Genomic DNA, 22,414 nt, shown 5'->3' with positions numbered 1-22,414 from the left:
AAGTACATAGACATGCAAAATTCCGATTCTAGTATGGGTGGGAGACTACTATTGATGGGGTTCATGATAATTTTACTTATCCATGATGGAAATCAGTCTGTACATTCCTCATGAAACTATAAATAAATTTATGATATGAATCGGTTCCACTACATTGTAAGATTGAGGTCCTCTGCATGCATAGGTGTAATGTGTCTAAATAAACCCTTCGGACAGCTATCATGTGCTACTAAGAACTTAATAATAAGTGATAAAATCCTGTATAATATAATGAGTATGCAAGTATAGTAGATGAGTGGCAAGATTATTAGGAAGTTTTTTTTTCCTTCTGATCTTTCAAAGTACATATGCTTTTTAGTTCTTCATTTATAGTGTGATGCATCATTTCAGATACCTAGTGCATGATGATCAGTATAATGTGCATGCAACACTGAAGCCTTATACAGCATACCTTCACTGATCTGGATTAGGTCTCTTCTCCAGGGCCTTTGAGCTCTGTGCATGGAATTTGGTTCTACCATACTTTGACGAGCAGAAACCATAGAGTTGATTTTGATGTTCATTGAGGCTTGTGATAGAGAAGTATTATCTCCATTACCACATGTGCTCAGACCAGTGCAACATGGGAAAAAAATCTTGATCTATGTTAGCATGTTGAGGAAAAATGAACATTTTGAAGCTTAAAGTTAAGAATGCAAATTGTTGGACAATAGTGAAGGGATGAATTTGTAGAGGCCTCTGCACTTGAAACCTGCTTGGATCAACTAGTGATGTTCTGTAGCTGTTATGGGCATTAGGTTTGTGAGGAGATCCTCTGGGTGTGATGCCATAATAACTGTCTAACATCTCACTAGCATACACTGTTTTCTGTGCATTTCTCTGTGGCCCCTTACATGGAACCCTCTGATGCAATCCAATTTCATCATCCAGAATAGCTTTCAGACAAATAGGTTCGTAACACAGGTATTGGACCAAATATATCCAAGTAACTTCATCCCTGGGGCCTCACTATCTGTCATCTTGGGGAGAATCATGGCACCTGAGATGAAGAAGGAGAATCTGCAAACATGTTTTCCAACCCATGTTTTTCTCCTGGATTCAAGACCACAGATGGAGAGCCCCAGGGAAGAGTGTTACACATTCTTCCTAAGTACTCACAAAAGGCTTCAATGAAAGAAGGTGCCATATAGTGTACATCTGTGAATAAGACGACAAATACAAAGAATATAAAAACCTACCACTATGGGCATAACTTCCAGCCAGAATTTCAACTTGGTAAATGTTTCAGGGATGTGCCCTTTAACTTTCACACTCTTTCTTCTCCAGTTTCCTCTCCCAGTCAGGTCCTTGGCAGGCACTAGCTGCATTTCCACAATGAAGCACCGAGCACACATGGATGGACACGCGATGATTTCTGGGTTTTTCCCTCTCTACACTTTGGGAACAGATCGAAGCAATAACGATGCTTCCAGGCAACAAGAGAACAGGCCGTAAGTGACTCAGATTCAGTATTTTATGCCCATGAACTGTTTTTGTTCTCAGGATGGACAATAACAGAGGCAACTTGGGTGTGCACATCAATATTCTCTATCTTCTGTACCCTGACTGCCCATCCCTATAGCACCAGAAACTCTCAGTTTCATGATTTTCTTTTGCATCCATTGTTCAGTAATTGCTGTCTGCTTGTAGGAGAGGACTCTGGTTTCCTTCCATGTAGCTTTTTCTTTCCAGGGATGCAAGTTCTTCACTTTATTCCAGAATACCTCTATCTTCACAATCCCAGCTGTCACTGCAGAGGATAAAGTGATTACAAACACCTGAGTAAGCAGCATGAGTTTTATACTAAATGGCTGCAGGCATATTTCTTTCCTCCCGAGCTAGTGCTCTGAGAAATTTTCTTTGTTAACACTTAAATTTGATGACACTGATTAAACATTCTTATTGTAGGCTGGTGGCTCATGATCGTAATCCTAAATACTTGAGAATGATATCTGAGGATAGAGATTTGAAGCCAGCCTGGGCATGAGCATCTGTAAGACTTTTATCTCCAATTATCCAGCCAAAAGCTGGAAGTGGAGCTGTGGCTCAAGTTGGCAGGGTGCTGGTTTTAACCAAAAAAGCTCAAGGACAGTATCCAGGCTCTGATGTCTCTGCTCTCTCTCTCTCTCTCTCTCTCTCTCTCTCTCTCTCTCTCTCTCTCTCTCTCTCTCTCTCTCTCTCTCTCTCTCTCTCTCTCTCCCTCTCTCTCTCTCTCTCTCTCTCTCTCTCTCTCTCTCTCTCTGTGCTAATATAGACACATTGAGTAGTATAGTTTCAGCCAATGGATATTTTTGTTACCTACAGATATGAAGAAAACTATGGTCTGGTTAGTAAACTTTTAATCTTTTATGCATGCTACAGACTACATGTAGTAATATTTATCCCCAAAGTCTTTCTTGTAGATAAGTGGGCCACTGCAATTAGGAATCAGAAGGTGAGTCATTTGACACAGCTCTACATCCACTGATGATATGACAAGGTTTCTTAATTTTTATACAGTACTTAGTGGAGTTTCTACTTTTGTTGCTGAGCTTTGGAGCTGTCCTTGTAGTCATGGTCAAGGTAGCACTGGTGGAATCTGTTAGTTCACAGATAGGAGATATCTGTGATGTTTGTATATTTGGTTCTCCACTGTTTGAGTGCAGGGGCCTGGGACACAATTGAATTCTGAAGCATTCCTAATGTGGGAGTGTGGTTGTTACCCAGATTCCCACTCTCAGAACAACTGAGAAATAGCTAGGTTGTTAAGAAAAGATGAATGATCTAATCCATGTGTTTCCAGCCAGGTTCTTGGGTGGTCTCTTTGCCACATTCCAAAAATGGTGCAGTGCTTACTGGGGAAAGAGGTTGGCAGCCAGATGCTGTTCTCCAAGAGGGAGATGTTCTTAGTGGGGGTACTCATGGTTCCCAGTGTTGTTTCAGAATTTCCCACGCTGTGGTGAATTTTCTCTGCATCTCACTGTGGCTGGTTCAGATGTTCAAACCCATTGCTGCTTTTCTTGAGCAGGCTCTTAAAATTCTACAGTGAAGGTGGTGGTAAGCTACCATAGCCTTTACACAGGATTCAGTGCTCTTATGCAATTAACCTTCTTGTTTAGTGTCTATCTCTGTTAAATTGGAGGCCATTGGCAAGGAAGTAAGTTTCTTGGAATCAATGTATTGCTTGGCCTAGTTTTTTTAATTTTATTTTTTTATTCATTCAGCCACTCTGGCTCCTCTTGATAGAATTTCCTGGATTTCTATTCCCAGTCATTGTTGACAGATCACATCTTCTCATTGCCATCATGTAGCATGTTATCTAGGTTTACTGAAGTTTTGTCCACTTTCTGTCCTATTAGAGTCCTCAATGGTTATTTTGTGAGCTCAATAGTAGAGTGTTTGGGTCATGAGTTTTCATTTGACTGTTATACGTTTTCTGATACTTAGGGGGCTCAAAATAGATTACAACAAGCTATTATGGAATGATGACAACTATCCAGGATGATGAGGATGAAAGTAAAAGAGAAAATGCACACACAAGTAACAGAGGGATATGATCATATGTACATAGGTAAATGTACAGAAATGTGAGGATTAAATATTTTCATTTATTTCCAATGAAAATTTTTGTTTAATATTTGAAGATAAAACATTTAAGACACACAAATGAATACAGAAACGTCATTGTATTCCTCTCATTGATAGTGATATTGAACAACCAATTTTACATGGTTCTGTATTCATTAGTAAACATAGTTATATTAAACATGTGTCTCCATTTATAAGGATTATTTGTATGATTTGGCTACTGCATTTAAAATATTAGAACATCCTTAGCTTGCTTTTATAGCTACTTACTAATAAGTATTACATATTTTTATGTCTTTATTGTTCATTCATAGCCTCTGTGCAAAGGATTAAAAGACTTTAGCATTGTTGTAGAACAGGTCAGATGGAGATATTTTTTCTTAACTATGTTAGTCTTAGAATATCTTTATGCCTTTATCCTTTACCTCACTTCGGGAAGATACCTTTGCAAGTTAATCTTGGTGGACAATTTATATTTTTTACATTTAACCATGCTCTGCTTGCTTCATATACTCTAATGTGGAGTCATCTGTTGGGGAAAAAGACACATATCCTGGTATTATGCAACCTTGGTTCCATTTCCATACTTGTTTAGAGAATCTAGAGAATCCATATGCATTTCACTTGTGAGAGCTTGTATAAATGTCATGGTGAAAAATTTAACTTTTTCTGTTTAGATATTTTATATTTTAATCCTGTGTACATTGTAATTTTTAAATTCTGTCATTACATATTAAAACAAAAATTTTATTTTTTATTTTAAATTTATTTCTTTATTGATAAAGTGATGTACAGAGGGCTTACAGTTTTATACATAAGGCAGTGTGTAGATTTCTTATCCACCTTGTTACCACCTCACTTATTTTTCCTCTGCTTTTCCCCTCCCCATTTCCTTCCCCCACATGAGTTGTACAGTTGGTTTAGACCATCTAGCTTTGTAAGTATTGCTGTTGCATTGGTTTTCCTTTTATCCTTTGTCTCTGCGCTTTGATATTCCTTTGCCCTTCCCTAGCGCCAATACACATATTAGCATATAGTAGCAACTAAACAAGCATTTAATCCATTAAAATCAACACTTCTCCTGAATTTCTATGCTCATTATGCAGGTTCATCTTCAAGAACTACCAGTATGTTTTGGCCTTGGCTTTTGCTATTGAAGAGATCAACAAAAACCCTGATATTTTGCATAACTTGACTCTGGGATTTGATATCTATGATGTTCAATATGGAACTTGGACACCATTTAAAAATCCCTTCATTTGCATATTTGGGGAGTACAAGACTCCAAATTACAACTGTACGAGAGACAACAAGATTATAGTCGTACTTACAGGACCATCAGGAATAATATCTGCCCAGATTGGGACACTGCTGAATCTCTACAGGTTTCCACAGGTGACAGTGGGAGGAGTATGGGAATATGAACAAATGTTTAATTTGGTGCCACTTTGGGTGTTAGAAGAGAATGATAGGAAGAGACTGGACTTATGAACCTATCAAATATTGTGATATCAAGGAGTAATTACTCAAAGAAAATGTGATGTATGGAACAAATATATCCATTTATATATATATATATATATATATATATATATATATATATATATATATATATATATGGCCAATCTCACAAACTATGGTAAACTTGGTAGAATTTCATGATATAAGTTCTTTGATCAACTAACAGACAGTATTTTAAAAAATGAATACCAGAAAGCTGAAGCATATCTTGGCTGACAAGGGTACATGTTAAAGGGACCTGGAAAGGGGCAGAGGAATAGGAGTTGAACGTTGAACAATTACAATATAAGATTCAATGTACACATGTGAAAATGAAACTAGGAAAGTAAGGTGATGGGGTTGATATGGATGACAAGAGCTGCTGGAAATTATGACAAAGACCAAGAATCATTGTACCAAACTAATTGATAATGTTGTACAATAATTTAAAACAATTTATAATTCATTTTGTTCAAAGACTAAAAGTAAAATTTACTTTCCACTGACTTCTAATTGTTATTTAATATACATCATGACTGAGATTGTGATGGTTTTAAATCTTCTCATTCATGAACTGTCCAATTTTCATTCCCTGTAGCTTACCTTTGGACCTTTTGATCATGCCCTGAGTGACCATAACAAATTCCTTGGTCTCTATCAAATGGCCCCAGAGGACACAACTATGGCTACTGCCATGGTCTCCTTACTGCTTCACTTCAGCTGGAACTGGGTGGGACTGTTTACCTTAGAAGATGAGAAGGGCTTGTGGATTCTTCCTTTATTGAAAGAAGAGATGGCCAAGAACAGAGTCTGTGTAGCCTTTGAGCTAGTGATTCCAAACCACGCCGTATCATATATCTTCACAATCATGGCACGTTACAACCAGATAAACAAATCTTTGGCAAACGTTTTTGTCATATATGGAGATAATGAATCTCTACTATATTTAATGATGTGTGTTGAGCAACTTTTAATAAAAGGAAAAGTTTGTATATTGAACTCACAGTGGGAGTTAACTATAAGAAGTAAATATTTCATTCTGGGTTCATTCCATGTCCCTCTCATTTTTTCACACCATTGCCCATATGTTTCCGGATTCACAGATTTTGTCAAGGCAGTTAACCCTTTAAAATACCCAGAAGACTTTTTCCTTGCTCGGCTGTGGTTTCTCTCTTTTAATTGCTCAAATTCTGAGTGTGACTGTGTAACATGGGAGAACTGTCCTCATGAGGCCTCCTTGGATTGGTTGCCTAGGCATAACTTTGACATGACTATGTCTGGACATAGTTACAATATATACAATGCTGTGCATGCTGTAGCCCAGGCCCTCAATGAGATGCTTCTTCATCAAACAGAAGTACAAATAATGGGAAATAGAAAAGGAATGGTGCCTTCTCCTGCACAGGTAAGGCCTTCTGTTTTGGATGGTATATACCATGAGGAAAGTCACTTCCTAGAGGTTTTCTTTTTTTAATTGTATGAAATGAAATATTTCTGATATCTTTCTAAAACCCAGTAAATTATACTTGCTTAAATGTCTGTGAGGAACACTATAAGGAAATGTAGGCAAGTAGAAAGGACAAAATATATTCCGTGTTTCTATGTATTTTTAGTTACAAATAACCTCAACAAGCTCGTAGCTAATATTTTGAAAACTGTAAGTTTAACTTTTCTCTATGAGTTTATTAAGCAAGAGCAAAATGAGACCTGGTAAACCAGAATTATCCATAACTTTGATAAGTGCTCTAGCTTAGTTCTGCTTTACCTATTAAAATTGTATAAATATGAAACTGTAAGCATTCATAAAATTTATTATTGTGAAAACTGTAGCTAGGAAAATGAGAATTCTCTCATTCATGACTATTTACATGGAATCAGTTTCTTTTGAAAAGAAGCCTTCTGCTTCTTTGCTGAGTGACCAGGATTTAAAAAGATTGTTTTTATTCCTCCATATAATTTTTTTTCTGTGATAGTTCATTAGATCTCTCTGCTATACTCACATTTGAATTTTGAAGCAGAAATTAAAGTCAGTCAAGAGCTTTACTTAGTTCAGGTTTTCAGTGCTAACCCGGGATGTTTTTCACCATAAGATGGTGTATCTCTTTCAGTTGCACCCTTTTCTGAAGAACATCCAATTTCACAATCCAGCTGGAGATGAAGTCATTTTGCATGAGCAAAAGACATTGGAGGCAGAATATGACATTTTGAACATTTGGAATTTTCCAGAAGGTCTTCAACTTGAGGTGAATGTAGGAAAGTTTAATCCAAATACTCTACATGGTCATCAACTGTCTTTTTCTGAAGATATGGTCGAGTGGGCCATAGAATCTATAGAGGTATGTTGGCTCTAACTGTATTGACTTTATGGACATATAAGTAAGCAAAATTTACCCTTAATATTTATGCATGATTGGGTTCTGCCAACTTATTCCTCTAATACTAGCTATTTAGTTGGCTAAGATATGGGTATCATCTTTAAGCAGTTCTATCTAGTTAACTTTCAAAAAATTGGAAGGGGAGCTGTGGATCAAGATTTGAAGTGCCAGCCTTAAGCAACAAAGCCCAGATACAAAGCTCAGGCCCTGCGTTTAAGCCTTAATTCTGTCATACACACACACACACTCACACACACACACACAGAAACACACACACATTTATATCCTATGTACATATTAACAACTTGGTATTGCACATTTAAATATTTCCAACTTAAGAAATTGTATTAAGTGACTCTTACATACAAAGGGAACAGACTAAATTAACAGGGGTAGGCAATGTTGGCTCATCCCTATAATCCTATCTTCTCAGAAGGCTGATGTCCTCAGATCTAACATTACAGGTCAGTTTAAATCCCAAAGGAAAGAATATTCTGTGAGGAACTTATCTCAATTAACTACCACAAATGGAGCTCAAATGGAGCCGTGGCTCCAGTGGTAGTGTTAACCTTGAGGAAAAAACATGTTCCAGGACAGTGTCCAGATCCTAAGTTCAAACCCCAGGATTAGCATAAAAAATTAGCAGTGTTTCTAAATGTTTACACAGAATGCCATCATAAAATATAAATGACATTTTTTTCTTACCAGGTTTCTATGCTCTGATAATGTACCAAAGAAATCAATATCTTGATGTGTTTAAAAGGTATATTTGGCTCCGTTCCGTGGAAGTTTTCTTCAATGGTTAGTTGTTGTGCTACTTAAGCATCTTTGGTGAGAGGAATAAATGATGTAGACTATGTGAGAAGAAGACTCTCACATTATGGCCACTGGGAAAATAAGAAGATATGGTAGGCCTGGAGTTCATTTAACACTATAAAAGAGAGGTCTTGTCTTTACATACAGCATACTTACAAAGCTGCAAAGAGATTCTTTCTCCTCTCTCCTCATAATGTCTCAGATGAGTAGAAGACAACATATAATAATGACATGAATTCAAGGAAGTTCTGAAGGGCTGACAGGACTTACTTTCTCACTGTTAACCTCCACCTTTTAAAGGTCTTACATTTCTCAGCAGTTCAAGAGAATAGGTAGAGATCAAGGCTGTAGCTTTAAAGCTGTTTATGACATGATGGGGGATTTATAACAGCATTCACTTAACTGACTAGATTTATGTGCATAGAAATACTAAGCCTAATAATCCTATAAAAAAACACGGAATTTTTGGTGTGTCAGGTAGAAATCTGAACAGTGACTGACACTTATGTAATTTTCTTCAGCCTCCTCAATCTTTCTGCAGTGAAAGTTGTGGCCCTGGATTCAGGAAATCCCCTCAGGAGGGGAAGGCTGCCTGTTGCTTTGATTGCACTCCTTGCTCAGAGAATGAGATGGCCAATGGGACTGGTGAGTTCATGTTTAGAGAGTAATTCATACTCTCTTCTAGTGCAAGAATTGCAGCCTCCTTCAATTAGTAGTCTAATTGTGACAATGAATGATACTGCTCAATGAACTAAAAAAATCACAGGCTCTGAATTATGTATAGGATCTTTTTTCTAGTTTGTTGTATGAATGTGCATTCAGCTACTCAATCATGTAAGTTTAACTTCTATCATAATAAGTGAAAAGCATTTTTCAAGTACAGGGTCTCCGTATCCTCCAAATTACCTTTAGACTTCAAAAAAACTCAGCCATCTTGCATGTCTTTATTTACTAGTGTTTAGAACTGTTCTTACAATGGAGCACCTGTTGTGGGTTGGGTTTGGTGAAGGAAGCAGACAGAATTGTGCATAGAGTGACTTCAGCGCTTTAAAGTTTGAGTTGATTCTCTGTTTGACACTGCTTTTCATGTGCATAGCAGTGACAAATATAACAACTGCCAGGAAGGGCAACAAGGCTTCTATTTATATTGGAAAGAAAAGTACAGGAGAGTGGAAGTGTTACTATCTACAATTTTGGATGAGTGGTTTGAAGAGTGAAAACAAGGTTGAGAATTACTATGGCAGCATAAAGGGGTTCAGAAAACTGTTAGGAAATTAGAAATGGCAATAAATAATGTTAACAATAGTTATTATGGGTAAAAATGTTTCAATTAGATTAAAAAATAGAGTGTGGGAATGCATGTGAGAGCATGAACTAATGAAAAATAAATAAAGATAATAGCTGGTAATACTTGGTAATGTTTTCTTTATGCTTTTAAATATTGACATGGTAAAACTATCTTCATGTAGAGATTTCCTAAATTTTTTTAAGTTACTCATGGCTATTGTATTTCCTCATCAGATATAGAGCAGTGTGTGAAATGCCCAGATCATCACTATGCCAACACAGAGAGAAACCAGTGCCTCCTAAGAGCTGCAAGTTTTCTGGCTTATGGCGAACCCTTGGGGATGGCCTTGACCTGCATGGCTCTTTGCTTATCTGCACTCACAGCAATTGTTCTTGGGGTCTTTGTGAAACATCAGAACACCCCCATTGTCAAGGCTAATAACCAGGCTCTTAGCTACATCCTGCTCATCTCCCTCATCTTCTGTTTTTTCTGTTCCTTGCTCTTTATTGGCCACCCCAACATAGTCACCTGCATGCTGCAGCAAATGACATTTGGAGTTGCATTCACTGTAGCCATTTCTGCTGTCCTGGCCAAAACTATAACTGTGATTCTGGCCTTCAAAGTCACTTCTCCAGGAAGAAGGATGCGGTGGCTGCTGGTATCAGGGGCTCCTAACTTCATCGTTCCCATTTGCACCCTTATCCAGGTGACTCTTTGTGGACTCTGACTGGGAACCTCTCCTCCCTTCATTGACATGGATGCCCACTCTGAACATGGCCAACTCATCATCCTGTGTAACAAGGGATCCCTCACTGCCTTCTACTGTGTCTTGGGATTCCTTGGCTCCCTGGCCCTGGCCAGCTTCACTGTGGCTTTCCTGGCCAGGAACCTGCCTGACACCTTCAATGAAGCCAAGTTCCTGACCTTCAGCATGCTGGTGTTCTGCAGTGTGTGGCTCACATTCCTGCCTGTCTACCACAGTGCCAAGGGGAAGGTCATGGTGGCTGTGGAGGTCTTCTGCATCTTGGCTTCCAGTGCAGGTCTCCTGGGTTGCATCTTTGCCCCCAAGTGCTACATCATCTTCTTAAGGCCAGACAGAAACTGTCTGCATGGCTTCCGGGACAAAAAACACACTGGGAGAAATAAGTCCTAGTAAGACGAAACTTACAGGTTTGATCAAATGTATAGAAGGTCTATACTAAATCTTTACTCCCTTTTTACCATCTGATACTAGTTTATGGTTTTGGAATCCCTTCTATGAATAACTGACTCTTACTAATTTCTCCAGTTATGGTAATGTCATTAGTTGTGACCTGAGCCATTTAAATTTGAATTTTATTCTGTATATTATTAGTTCTTCCTGTTTACCCCTCACATATTCCATCACCTCCACTAATATACTTTCACTATTACTTGTTTCCTAATTTTCCTCTCTTAATCATTTGCCCCAAAATTTCTTTTTCTTTGGTGGCAGTCCTGTGGCTTGATCTGAAAATGTGCATAATGTCCCTGAGTATTTTTGCTTAAAACTAGTGCCATACCAATTCAACCACAGCTCTGTTTTTGGCTCTGGACTTTCAGCCCAGGTTGGCATCAATTCATGACCCCCAAGATTACAGCTTCCTGAGTAGTTGTGATTAAGGCTAATTTTCTAAATTTAAAATACAGTAACTTCCTCTCTGCACATCTCTCTCCTTCTTAATTCTCAAATACATTTCTGTGTTATTTTCTTATCAAAGTTCCATTTTCCATATATTCATTAGAGTGTGTTTTGTATAAGTGCTGTGTATTTCTGTTCATAAGTCTCCATTTATTTCATATTCCTCAATCTGATTTTTTGGATCAATCTCCCCTCATCGTCTCCATTTTCATTCCCTGGCTCTTTTCCATTCATCTTCTTTCTTCCTCCTCCTCCCTCTCTGCCTTCTCTATACTGTTTCAAAATTTCAAGAATGGATTTCATATGTTATAAAAATACACTTAAATTGTATTATCTTACCTATGGTTTATCTTCTGTTGTTACTGTATTTAATTTTACCGCCCTGGGTATTGTTTATACATTTATCTGAATTAGGGAAGGGAAGAGAAGAGGAACATCAAAATAGTGAGACAAAGAATAAAGAGAGATCCAGGGGCTGGGGATATAGCCTAGTGGCAAGAGTGCCTGCCTCGGATACACGAGGCCCTAGGTTCGACTCCCCAGCACCACATATACAGAAAACGGCCAGAAGCGGCGCTGTGGCTCAAGTGGCGGAGTGCTAGCCTTGAGCGGGAAGAAGCCAGGGATAGTGCTCAGGCCCTGAGTCCAAGGCCCAGGACTGGCAAAAAAAAAAAAAGAGAGAGATCCAATGCAACAGCGATACTCTCAAGACAATACGTTGGAAATTAACTGTACAAATCGGGAGGGGGGTGGGAGGAGGGAAGGTGGGAGAAACGGGAGGGAGGGTTTAACAAGTATGACAAGAAATGTGCTCCTTAACATACATATTTAATTGTAACCCCTCAGTACATCACCTTGACAATGAAATTAAATTAAAAAATAATGACAAATTCACTTATGTACCACAGGGATTCCTTTAACTTTTCACAGAGACATAGAAGGAAATATGATGAGTTGAAAGTACAGTGGCCACTTTCCCAGAGAATGTGAGATCAAAATCTTCCCTCATTCATCATTTCATTGTACATATATTTATTGACACCTTTTTCATAGGATGATTATTACTCAAGATAGTACACATATACCTGAAAGAAATAGACAAAGTGTCTACCATGTAAGTACAAGACAATCAGAAAATGTATGAATAGTATTCTAGTTGTGTAAGAGGTGCTAAGAATAATTCCTTTTGAATATGGAACAATTTCTTTTGTTTTTCTATTTGAAATTTTGCCATATTCGATAGGAAACCGGAATCCATCAACTTAATAGAGTTCCAGTAAGGGTTTATAATTATAAACATGATTATAAACTAGGGTTGAATCTGGGTTATTTTCTTTAGCAGTAAAGGATAACCTCTGGGGAAAATATTCAAGAAGCACAAATCTTCCCCTTATTTAATTATGTCCTCAGGACTTTTGAGATCATAAAAATTTCTTGGGCCATAGTAGCACAGTAGATGATTTTCTTGGCAAAAATACATGGTATTCACAATCTCCCTGATGAAAAAGGACACTGGGAAAAGTAACCATCAGAAATAATGATTTGCCTGTCTTTATTTTTCATTGTGAGATACTGAGAACTATGTTCATATTCCTCAGCACAAAATTCATTTCAAAGAAAGGGAATAGCACAAAAGACAAATCTTTTTACTGCTCTGTGCACTACTACAATTCATCAAAAAGCTTTGCACTTACCTCTGTATGAATAAAGGACAGCGTTACCAAAGAACATCTCTGAAATCTTGATACAGAAAGATGAGTGGATGGTGCATTGTATGGACTGTGACTGTTTTATGACACCCTCTGTGGGAGTCTGTGAGTTTCTGATATACTGACAACTTCTCTGTGCTCAAGCCATATGCCTGGGTCACAGGGCTTGAAATCAAGGCCTGAATACTGTCCTTTGAGCTTTGGTGCTCAAGGATAGCATTCTGCCACTTGAACCACATGTCTATTTCTGCCTCTTTTTTCGGGGGGAGGAGCAGTGTGGTGGTTATGTGAAGATAACAATGTCATTGATTTTCCTGTCCAAGCTAGCTTCAAACTGTGATCCTTAGATCTCAGCCTCCTGAGTACATATAGTTACAGACATGAGTCCCTGGTATCCAGCTAAGTTCTTCTGTTTTAGTGCACTAATGATTTATGCCATGGAAGATTATCAATCGTGTATCACTTTTTACTTTATTTGTCTTCATGAGATAGCTGTTGCCATCAATGAATTGTTTCATGACTTTATCGTATTGTTTTTGTGTCATTAGACCTTCTGTTATACTTTTCTTCAAATTTGAATAAATGCAACTATAACACAGAATGTTTTCATTCATTTCCACAAAGCATCCTCTTAGCAAACAACTACAGATGATGTGTTCATTTGAACAGCAGATTTTACAAAGAGGTGAAAGTCCTCTTTAAAACTGTGTCCTGCTTAAATTTCCTGGAAACCTTGCTTTGAAGTATGTGATAGTCAATATAGATCTGATAGACAATACTTTGACATGTTGTTCTACTTCAAAGACCTGGATGAAAAACAGCCAGTGTAGTGACACACACTGCTAGAGAGATATAGTTTTGCCATGGTCCTTACAGGGCTTTTCTTTGACATGAGTGTAGTACCACGCATGTAGCATAATGATCTACAATAATCAGTATCAGGAATTATGCAGCCCATAAACAGGGAAAACTCTAGCACCACTACCCTCTGGTATGAGTCTGGAACTGTGTGTAGTTCTACTAAATGTACCACCAACCCTCTTGGGATGTCTCAAAACTTTTCTCTCTGCCTTCAGTAGTTAATTAAGAAACAATGGGTTTTTCCTGTCTTTATTTCTAGTGATTTCAGTTGAGGATTCTTACTCCTTCTCTGAATCTTTTCTTTGGTTTTATTTTTTCAGTCAATGGTGAGGCTTGAATTCGGGCCATAGGAGCTGTTCCAGAGCTCTCTTTCTCTCTTTCTTTTCCCTCAAGGCTAGCACTCTCTTACTTTGAGCCACAGCTCTACTTCTGGTTCTCTGGTGGTTAATTAAAGGTAAGAGTCCCATGGATTTCCTGTCAGGGCTGGCCTTGAACCATTACCCTTATTTTTCAGCATTTTTAAGTAGGTATGATTACAGACCTGAGCCACCAGTGCCTGGCTGAGTCTTGTTTTTAATCACCATCATGGATAATATGCATTTGATCTTATTTCTTAGCATCTAAAAGAGTTGTTGATTCTCATTTTATTTGTTTTTTTCTGGTGTGCATGAGAATATGGCTACTAACTGAGCTCCACTCTGTGTTTGTGAGTCACATGAAGATAAGGTGATCACAATCATGGGAACATCATATGGAGCTCCAAGAAGACTCATACTGCCCACACCTCTGCCACAGTCAGTGAATACACACTAAATGCACATAAGTATTATAGGCATATATTTGCTACCAGTTTGAGTGCCCAGCTCATCTCATGACCCCTCCTTTAAGTGAGTAGAAAGCCTTTGAAGGCCCTCTTCTTTTTATGCCTTATTATCACCAATGTCAACACAAGAACTGCACCTCTACAATTGCCTATAACATTTGCTCAAAATAGACAGAATATTTTAAAGACTATCTCTTGTCTCTTTTCTTACTCAGACTTGATAATTTGTTCTCCTTGATAATGGCCAACATGCTTTCTGACGTCTGCATACTGGATATTGGGGAGCTCATATGTGATGAGCAGTGTTATTTGGCTTGCAAAAAAATGGGTGATTAATGTTTTAGTCAACAATAAGAATCTAAATTTATTTATGAAATTACTGAAATCATGAAGGAAGATAAAATATGAATTTAAATAGAAACAAGTATGTTAACTGTTTCTTGAAAAGAATGCTAACAATTTGGAAATAATTTGTTACATAGTATGCCTTTTAGAAAGGAACATATTCACAAGTTTTCTTTTCTGGCCAATATATTGATATATTTCCAATTTAAAACTAAAGTAAGCAAAGCCCATTATCAGTATATAATCACTCACTTATTAAAATACAAATGTCAGGAGAAATGTGAAATGAACAATAGAAGACAGCAGGAACATCCGCCATTATGTGACTATTATCTTAAAAATAGTAGAGAACACAATAACTCAGTCTGTTAAGAATTATAGAGTTGGGAATATGGCCTAGTGATACAGTGCTAACCTCATATACATGAAGTCCTAGATTCAAATCCTCAGCACCACATACATAGAAAGGGCCAGAAATGGCACTTTGGCTCAAGTGATAGAGTAGAGCCTTGAGCAAAACGAAGCCAGGGACAGTGCTCAGGCCCTCAGTTCAAGCCCCAGGATTAGCAAACATAAAACAAAACAAAAAGAATGATGAATACTTAATTTCTTATAAAATAAAAGTACTGGAAACTTAATACTTTCTTTTTATCAACTGATAAATCATGAATTGATAACATAAAAATTAAAATGTATATGCATAATGCATGTAATTTTATATGTATAGCATTTAAAAATAATTAAACCTTAATAAGTTGAAAAATACATCCAGCCATGGATAAGCAAACTATTACACATCTTTACTCTCCTCAGCTATTACATGTTCAGAGTGGGCATCTGTGTCAATGAAGGGAAGAGAGGTTCCCAGCCAAATTCCACAGAGAGTCACCTGGATCAGGGTGCAGATGGGAATGATAAAGTTAGGAGCCCCTGATACCAGCAGCCATCTCATCTTTCTTCCTGGAGAAGTGACCTTGAAGGCCAGAAGCACAGTCACAGTTTTGGCCAAGACAGCACAAACACCACCAGTGAATGCAACTCCAAATGTGGTTTGCTGGGTAATGTAGGTGACTGTGTTGAGATGGCCAATAAAAAGCAAGGAACAGCAGAAGCAGAAGATGAGGGAGATGAGCAGGATGTAGCTGAGAGTCTGGTTATTAGCCTTGACAATGGATGTGTTGCGATGTTTCACAAAGTCCCCAAGAACAACAGCTGTTAGTGTAGATAAAAAAGAGCCATGCAGGCCAAGGCCATCCCCAGGAGGCACTGGTTTCTCTCTGTGCTGGCATATTGATGATATGGATACTTCACTCACTGCTCCATGTTTGTAAGGATGTCCAATAAACATCAGTCCCTTTTCAGTACTTAAAGGGAAATTAGGAAATCAGTACATGGATATAGTTCTAACATGTCAATACTTACCTCACCAATTATTATGGGACATGTTTAGTTCTGTCTTTATGTCTTCAGCAGGTTTCCATACTCCAGCCCACATTCTCCCTTTTTTTCATTCTGTTTCAAGCTACTTAATCCACAGTGAATATCCCACGTGGTATTTCTTGCCATTTTTAATATACTAGCATGCTTTTTTATGAATAGCTACATGCTGGCATATAATTCTCAGCCTTAGGCTTGGTCCTCAAACCCCTAATTCAAAACTGTAGGTAGTAAAGTTTATAATTCCCTGTATGATGATACGCAACATAAATAGTAGCCCTATATTCCTTACTTATAGTTGATAAATTGTCTCTCTTACTCATCTGAAAAGCAGTGGGGAACAATGAATCAAATCACTCTTTGAAGCTCCAAAGTCATGCTAGGCCCAACCCTTGTTCCTACTTCTAATGTAAAACACAACTCAGAGCACTTGCACCAATGCAAGACTAATATTGGGCACTAGGAAATAAGGATGTGGAAGAACCGTGTTTTATTTGTAGGTTAAACATAATATTAAAGAAGAGAGAGACATCCTCAAAATGGCTTTGCACTTCATATGATAGAAGTTAAACTTATATTACTGAGTAGTTTAATAGACATGCATACAACACACTAAAAGAATCAATCCCACACATTCAGAGCCCATTTTCTTTTCAATAAGCAGTATCATCCGTTGTCACAAGTAAAATACTAAGTGAAGGAAGGAACACTTTGAAACTACAATTCAAATATACAACTTTTGCATAGACTTGCTGGATTAGGGGATACTAGGAGTATGTATGAATTTCTCTTTAAACATGAGCTTACCTGTCCCATTAGCAATCTCATTCTCTGAGCACTGGCTGCAATGAAAGTAACAGGAAACCTTTGCCTCTGAGGGGATTTTCTGACTCTGGGACCACAACTCTCACCGCAGAGTGAGGAGGCTGAGGAAAATCAGATACTTTCAGCCACTTTTCAGACTTTTAACTAACCTACTTTTAGGAATGTGATTATTAAGCACAGTGTTTCTATTCACACAATTGTAGTCAGTTTATGTAATGCTGGTATAGATTCCACATAATTTCACAAATGGCCAATGTGCTACGGTCTTGACCTCCATCAAGCCGGTCGAACTACTGAGACATGAAACCTTTAAAAGTTGGAGAGAATAAGTTCTACTTGACAAACATATGGAGCTTCCTTGATTTTGTGGCTTTCTATGTTGTCTCCTAGTCATCTGAGACATAGAGAGGAACAAGGAGGAAAAGTCCTCTTTGAAGCTACAAAGGCATATCGAAAGATAAAGCTCAGACCAACCTTTCATGGGGTTATGTGACCCCAGGGCCACCATATCATCATCTAACTTTTCCTGTGGCCATGTGGTGAGAATCTGCTTCTCACATTGCTTCCTCCAATAATTACTCTTACCAAAGATGCCTAAATAGCAGAACAATTGATGAAAATCTCCATATGAAGGAGCAAAATAAACAAAAAAGCGATCCCTTGGATACTTAATCATGGCATAGTAGTCTACTACGAAAAATTCAATTTATATTTTGTGATAACACTCATAATCAACATTTACGAACACAATGTTCTCTTTGTTATTTCTGGTACTAATTCTGGAGTTTGATCTCAAGGTCTCTGCAATATCAGTGAACTTTTTGCTCAACGTTAACATTCTCCCACTTGAGCCACATCTCCACTTCAGGTTTATGGTAATAACTGAGATAAGAATCTCAAAGAATTTTCCAGCTGGTTAGGCTTTAAACTCACCTGTATAATCTTAGATCTGAGTCACCTGAGTAGATGGGCTTACAGGCATGAGCCATCAGTGCCAAGCCCTGTTAAAGTATATTGCCCCTTTCTATCCAAGGGCCAGTCAATACAATGTCTTAAGTTGGAAAATGTTAAATTTGAAATACTGGTTTGTTAGAAAACACAAAGATTTTAAATTGTGTGTGTGTGTGTTTGTGTGTGTGTGTGTGTTTGTGTGTGTTCAAAACTAAGTTTTGAATTCAGGGATTTGTTTGTTAAGTCTTCCACACTTCCAGTTTATTTTTTTAAAATGATTAAATGGAGATAAGAGTTTCATAGGCTTTCCTGTTTTGGCTGATTTCAACCAATGATATTCAGATCTCAGCCAGCTAAGTAGATAATAGTATTATAGGAGTAAGTTGCTGGCACCCAACCAGGTATAAATTTTAAGGGTGAATTTTGCTTATTTATATGTCCTTAAAATCATTACAATTAGGTCCAACTCAACTCCATGGTTCCTATGGCTCAGTCTACCATATCTTCAAATAAAGACAGTTGATGAATAAGTAGAGCATATGAAGAAAACTGTCCTACTTTCACCTCAGGTTGAAGACCTTCTGGAAAATTCCAAACGTTTACAATGTCATACTCTGCCTCCAATTTCTTCTTCTCATCCCAAATCACTTGATCACCAGCATGATTGTAAAATTGGGTGTTGTTCAGAAAAGGGTGAAGCTAAAAGAGATTAATCATCTTATGGTGAAGTAGATGCCAAATTTAAGAAAGAAAACCTGAACTAAGAATAGCTCCTGGTTGGTTTAATTTCTGACTCATAATTCAGGAATAGCAAGTATATCTATGATGTTTCCCAAGAGAAAATCTATTCTGCAATAAAAATAATCTTTCTGAATCATGGTTACTCATCATAGGAGTAGAGGCCTCTTTTCAAGGGGCCAATTTTAAGTTGCCTAGGAACAATTTTCCAGTATCACTAATTTTATGCATGTCTATAGTTTAAGCATGGCAAAATTTTAATATATAAGATAGAGTGAAACTAAATCATTTATGAAAAACACAACTCGTGGGGAAATGGTGAGTTTACAGTCTTGAAAACAGTAGCTATGTTCATGTTGAAGATATTTGTAATGAAAATAATTTATAGAAGCATGGAATGGGTTTTGTCCTTGTTACTGGCCTGCTTTTCTTTAAAAGTACCTGAGCACATATAAATAGTACATCACAGATATCTAAAAAAGATCTTGGGGTTTGGAAAAATACCTGAAGTATTTAATTTCATACAGTAATAAATGAATCTGGGAAAATACTTTGCTTCTGGTATATACCATCCAGAGTGAAGTCAGGGAAAGGCACCATCCCTTTTCTGTTTCCCATTGTTTGTGCTTCTGTTTGATGAAGAAGCTTATGGAGAGTCTGAGCCACAGAATGCACATCATTGTATATATTATAAATTTTTTCAGACTTATGTCAAAAATGTTTCCAGGCAACCAATCCATGGAGGCCTCATGAGGACAGTTCTCCCATGTTAACATGGTTGGATTCAGAAGCTGAGCAATTAAAAGAGAGAAACCACAGCATAGCAAGGAAAACCTCTTCTGGGTGTTTGGAAGGGCTAACTGCCTTCACAAATCTGTGAATCCAGAAACCTCTGGGTGATGGTGAGTAAAAATGAGAGGTACAGGCAATGAACCTTGCATGAAATATTTCCTCCTCATTGTCAAATCCTACTGTGAGTTCAATATACAAACTTTGCCTTTTATTAAAAGTTCCTCAACATATATCATTAAATATAGTGGGGTTTTATTATCAACATATATGATGAGGACATTTGCTGATGATTTATTAATCTGGTGATTTAATATATATCTGATTAATATGATTTTTAATGTATATGACAAAGCTTGGTTATGGAAAGCTAGCTCACAGGCTACACAAACTCTGTTCTTGGCCATCTCTTCTTTCAATTCAGGAAGAATCCACAAGCCATCCTCAGTTTGCAAGGTTAACAGTCCCACCCAGTTCTATTTGAAGTGAAGCAGTAAGGCGACCATGGCAGTAGCTATCCATGTGTCCTTTGGGGCCATCTGATAGAGACCAGGGAACTTGTTATGGTCATTCATACCATCATCAGAAGGCCCAAAGGTAAGCTACAGGGAATAAAATTTGGACAGTTCATCAATGAGAACATTTAAAACCATCACAATCTCAGTCACTATGTATATTATATAGCCATTAGAAGACGGTGGAAGTTAGGTTTTCCTTTTATTTTATTAAATAGTAAGTTGTTTTTAACCTATCTAATCTATACTTCTCTGTCCTGCTCCATATCCCTTGAATATCTACCCCCTCAGACAATGTATGCCTTAACTTTCTCATGTTCATTTTTAGACTATTAATTGATCAGAGAGGTTACATTATGAAATCCCACCCTTATGTGTACCATAGTTTAAGGAGACTGATCATATACATACATGTATATGGATATGTGTGTTCCATATTTATCTCATATTCATATTTTAATCTAGCATACACATAGAAGAGAACGTATTCAACATATTAACTTGCACAGGAGTGTGCATATGTTTTCAAGACCAGGGCCACAAACTCAGGGTCTCATGCACTTCATAGCTTTCTCCCTCAGGACTGTCACTCTACTACTTGAACCACATATTACTTCCTGTTTTTTTTTTCTGATTAGTTAGAGATAAGTTCCCTGAGTTGCTGGGATTACAGGTAGAGGCAGCAATACCCAGCTTAAACTTTCCATTTTAAAATCAATTTCCATTTCCTGATTTTTTTAAGAAAATTATTGACATAGGCTGACATAGCCTAAACAATCTGTTTATATGCTCTCACATTTCCTTCCCTTTTCCATACCAAGGGGAATATAGATATAGTATTATCTTTGAAAAGTTAGTCTTTGTATCACAAAATTTGATAGGCTCAAAAATCCTGTCTCATCCTATCATTCTAACACCTGAAATGGCACCAAATTAGACAGCTTTTAATATCCCCCACCATTCCCACCCTTACCAGTGGAAATTGTAGAAGTCAAGCAGTGTCCCAATCAGAGCAGGTATTATTCCTGATGGTCCTGTCAGCACTGCTATAGACTTACTGTCTCTCTTACAATTGTAATTTGGGAGGGGAGGGAAGATGGTGCTGCCACATTAAGGAGGTACCCCAATTCGCTCCAACTGAATGGCAAGCTGGGAACTCCAGCACCCAACACCCCATCAAGAACCCAGCAAACCCAACAACCAGAAGCAACAGAGAAACACAGGAAACAAACAAACAAACAAAACAAAAAAAGAAGAGCCTATAACCTACACAGAGCTGGAAAATCTCTGGGGTACCCCCCCCACCTGCCGACCCTGGCCCGAACTGGGCCAGGCTGTAAAAGGGGACCTTCAGCCACCAGAGAAGCAACAGCTGAAAAGTCATGCCAGGAGTTCCATGGACCCCAGACAGAGCGCAGACCAATTGAGACAGATGGTGGCACAAGTCCAAGTGGCCGGGCAGCGGCGCGGGATCAAGTGGCCGAGAACCGGGTGGCGCAGATGGGGAGTTCTGGGACTGCCACCACCAAATGACTGATCGCCACACCCCGGCAACCAGCCCCAAAAAGCCCACAGCAACGTGGGACACACACACAATCCAGGATCAGTAAGTTCTCCATTGCCCCCCCTCCAAAATGGGAGACCAGCCCTAGCAGAGACCCAAAACCTACAAAGAAGCTGGAGCTCCCTCCCTACCCCAAGGAAACAAAGGAGCCGAGCCAAGGATTCCCTCCCAAACCTCCAGCAGAGGAGTCAGAACCTGGCCGCACTGGCCCCGCCCCCTCCCCCGGAGGGGCCCGGGGTCTGGTAGGCATTGGAAGCCCCACCTGAGGTGCCTGGTCCTCACGGTCTTTTTGAACAACCACAGACTCGCAGGTGTATAATAACAGCCCAGCAGGGACATCTGGGTCCCATCACACGCCCCCCTCACAGCGGAGGTGCAGAGTCTCTGGGCAACAACCGGCGCCCAGACACTTGATCCTACCGGGGCCCACCCATATCGGCCCCCACAGCAAACTCGTGAGAGGGCACAAGCACTCTCCAACAACTCAGGTCAACATGCCCCCAAAGGAAGCACTAGAGTGCACATGCACATGCCCCCTGGAGGGCCATCATGGGCCAGCGTGCTAGTTCTCCAGCAGGAGGATTGTCTGCCCAACCCCCTGTGGGATCACAC

General features: G+C 38.6%; 1 pseudogene; it reads left to right on the top strand.

Annotated features, from left to right (window-relative positions):
* Positions 1–1,407: 1,407 nt before the first annotated feature.
* On the top strand, positions 1,408–10,738 carry LOC125341344 (annotated as a pseudogene).
* Positions 10,739–22,414: the final 11,676 nt, after the last annotated feature.

This window comes from Perognathus longimembris, chromosome 24 (genome assembly GCF_023159225.1).
Source record: "Perognathus longimembris pacificus isolate PPM17 chromosome 24, ASM2315922v1, whole genome shotgun sequence".
Lineage (NCBI taxonomy): Eukaryota > Metazoa > Chordata > Mammalia > Rodentia > Heteromyidae > Perognathus > Perognathus longimembris.
This window is presented reverse-complemented; position numbering and strand designations above follow the sequence as displayed.